The sequence below is a fragment of the Triticum dicoccoides genome, chromosome 3B (assembly GCF_002162155.2).
Source record: "Triticum dicoccoides isolate Atlit2015 ecotype Zavitan chromosome 3B, WEW_v2.0, whole genome shotgun sequence".
NCBI lineage: Eukaryota > Viridiplantae > Streptophyta > Magnoliopsida > Poales > Poaceae > Triticum > Triticum dicoccoides.
The window spans coordinates 23770387-23774418 of record NC_041385.1 but is presented as its reverse complement, the minus strand read 5'-3'; positions in this window follow the sequence as shown (position 1 = coordinate 23774418).

Below are 4032 nucleotides of genomic sequence, written 5' to 3'. Positions count from 1 at the left end.
CAAAATAAACTCGGCAAAATCTCAAATTCATTGAGTTCATGATAGAAAAAACTTGGCTAAGTCTGACAGGCTGGCCCTGCCGTAGAGCAGTCAACTGAGCCATGACCGCGATCTATCTTTGCCATGTTCAGCTAACGAAGACTTGGAAAACATTTTTTGTTTTTCATTCCTTTAAATTGGAATTCCAGGGGTGACAACTTTGCTGAATTTCGGCTAAAAGAGAATAGGATAACACTTTCTCTTTTTCAATTCTTGAAATTGGAATTTCATGGGTCACAGCTTTGTCGAGTCCATGATAGAAAGAACTCAGAAAATATATGATTGTTCGTCTACGTGAGCTCATATAGTGGTTGTATTGGTCATTTTTATTGTCATATTTGCTAGCTACACGTATACTTATCAAGGGCATATAAATTAATATGGCACAATAAGAATATAAGAGGACGTGTTACAACAAATGATGATTTTAAGTGTGAGAAAAAATAGAGAAGAAACGATGAGACAATATAGAAGATCGCAATCTAATTTTGTTTAGGTACAATATAAGTGTCTAAAGTTTATATTAAAAAGTTAAAGCTAACGAAGATGAAAGAAATTTAAAAAGAGTAATAAATTATTAGTTGAAATCCACCATCTTTTGTTACAAATATTGACATGTGTTGAAGTATATGCAAATGCTAGCTAGTTAGTTAGTTACTTTTCCTCCTTTCAGTTTATAGCTCTAGTTCCAACATCTCAACAACCAAGGTATACGTATACCTAGATGGTGTGATGTAATAGTTCTTGTAGTTTGCAAAGGTACACGATTAATGCACTTGTGATGAAGCCTTCCTTTTGCATCGCCAACAATGGCTTTGAACCCCATCACACGGGAACAAAGCTCTTGTGCATCGACCAACCAAGGACAATCCTCATCGAGAAAAAGGTTGTATACATCTGATTGCTTGTAATTGTGTTGGTATTTTTCCGAAGAGAAGAGGATGATGTAGCACAACAAAGGTAAGTATTTCCTTCAGTTATGAAACCAATGTATCAATCCAATTAAAGGTAAGTATTCCGTCAAAGGCGTGCAGACAAAGCAGCGCCTCACCCCTGATGTCACCAATTCTTTTCTTACGAAGGTTGTTACGTACAAATAAATCGATGAGTAAATCACAAAATCGAAGTGTAAGGGATCCGAGCGGGAACCGCCAACTGCCACACGGAAGTTAATTAGTAAAGACCATTTGAAGCATTATTGTCAAATTTGAGTACATTTTTAGTTGATTTATTATTTTCTAAGCATTAACTGATTTACCGGCCAGTAAAAAGGCCAGAACGTAAATTTCGTTCAACATCCCATTCAAATGTGCTCCGAATTTTTTATTTATTTTTTTGAAACGGGGGCAAGAGATTCGCCTCTTCAATTAAGTAAAGGAGAGTAGAGTTTATTGTTTTACAACGCACTCACAAACAAAATGGCACAACAATCACTCATACAGTATGATGCGGCAGCGGTAACCCAAAGTTTGGCATCTTCTAAAATGTTAGTTAGGAGGATCGTCGATGGCGCGCTTTTGTGACAGAATGTGCTGATGTTTCTCTCGTTCCGAATGGTCCAAGAAACACGCATGGTGAGGGAGGCCATTGCGTGTCAGTTAAGATAGTGGTTCTCGGTTCCTTTTTGCCAGCACTCGGTGACGGTTTCACTAGTAGAAAAGAGGGCTTTGGTTCAGACCGGGTCAGCCCATTAGTCCCGGTTCAGTCCAGAACCGGGATCCATGGGGGCATTGGTCCTGGTTCGTGAGGCCAGGGGCCTGCCGGGCCTCGTGGGGGCATTGATCCCGCTTCGTCTGGCCCCTTTGGTCCCGGTTGGTGGGACAAACCGGGACCAATGGGTCTCGCTCCTGGCCCACCACCATTGGTCTCTGTTGGTGGCTTCAACCGGGACCAAAGGCTGCCCTTTAGTCCCGGTTCATGCCACCAACCGGGACCAATGAGGTGCCTATATATATATACCCCCTCGCCCGTGAGCAGAGCACTCCACTGCTTTGTTTTTCTCTGGCCGGCGAGGGGAGGGCTTTGTGGTGCTCTAGCTCACCTCCTATGCACATGAGGTGTTCGATGAAATGTCCGAGCCACACTACTTAATATTTCTTCTCTCGAAGCTCGACCTCCGAGCTCCATTTTCCCCGAGATTTTTCTAGGTTTAGCGGTCCGTCACGTCCCGTCCCCGTCTTCACCGCCGTCGATCTCCTGCGCCGATCTCATCGCCGGCACCACCGTGGTGAGCCTATTGTTCTTATCTTCTTTCTGAAAGAAAACAAAATTCTTACTTCAGATAGATACTTGTCTAATTTTCTTACTTTTATCATTCCTTGTTATTATATAGTGCGATGGTTTTGGTATCTGCCCCCGTCGGCCCTCGTCCTGTCTATGATTCGGATGTGGTATATATATTATCTTTTTATAACTATTTGGTTCATTTATTGTTTAAGACAATTATGCCGACCAACGTGACATAGATTTTATTTATGTAGGAGGTGGTTGAACCGGAAATTCCAGCCGACCCTATTGTCGAGAGGTTAAATTTAGTTGAAGAAGAAAACAATTACTTGAAGGAAAAAACAAAAAAATTGAGGAGGAGAAGATGATATTGGAGTTGCATGTTGCGGATGTCGTCGATGATCACAAGATCAAGATGGATGCAATGCGGTTGAAGATTAGAAATATTAGAAAATATGCCATTCATACCGAGGCTTGGTATCATTATGCCATTGGATCAATTGTTACCTTAGTTGTGATTATGATCGCATTTGTTGTTGCATTGAAAGGTTTTACATAGTTTCAATGTATGGTTTAATTAGATGCTCTGGAGAGCTATATGTTGTTCAATTTGAACTATGTATGTACTTTGGTCAATAAATGCATGAAAAATAATAAATAAAGTCAGAATGGGTTGAAAATTGATGATGTGGCTTTGAATGGTGCGTTTTGAACACAGAAAAACTATGGAGTTCAAATAAGTTCAAGAAAATAAAATCCCTTTGCAACAGATGAGTTTCTGTGTGAAACCCTGATACTTCGAATGAGATTGTCCGTTTTGTACACGAAGTGCATCCAGTTTTTTCCGTAAGCCTCTCTACTTTCTTGCACATGCTATGTGGGTGAAATGATGACACCATGCCAACTTTCAACCTTTTCAGAGTTCATTTGTATTGTTTTTCAATTTCAGGGTCTTATAGTTTTCTCAAAAAGAACTTTTTTGTTACAAACTTTAATAGCAAAAAGAATTATCATGAAATAAAATAAATAAGTGATTAGAAACAAATTAATATAAACTTTAATAAAATATATAAGTAGAAACAAAATAAAATAAACTTCAATAACACAAATAAAATTTATGAAACTAAAATTATAAAAGTATTTTCTGTTGAAAACATTATAAGCAACCTCTAGTATTATTGAATCTAAAATTATATAAAATTGATGTAACTAAAATTATCAAGGTATTTTCTGGTCAAAATCAATAAAAGCAAAAAGAATTTTCATAAAGATTTTTTTGTTAGAAACTTTAATAGCAAAAAGAATTATCATAAAATAAAATAAATAAGTAATTAGAAACAAAATAAAATAAAATAAATAAGTATTGTGTTGTAAGTAGAAACAAAACAAAATAAATAAAGCAAAAAAGAAAACAAAAAAACTAAGAAAAAGTAAAAAAATGCCACCTACTAGGCCACCATGGCCTGAATACGACTAGAAACCCATCCATGGGCCAGGATTCAGGCCCGCAAAAGACCCAGTAGGCCCACAGACATAGCAGTGTTAGATTAGGCCCGTAAGCCTGCAATTCACAGGAGCTCGAGAGGGGTGCGGCAGTGGGGCTTATAAACAACTGCGCCCCCCTCTCAACTAGCGAGGTGGGACTAAACTTTCGATGCGGGCGCAGCAGCACAAGGCCTTTGGTCCCGGTTGGTGGCACCAACCGGGACTAAAGGGGGCACCGGTCCCGGTTGGTGCCACGAACCGGGACCGTGTCCCCTTTAGTCC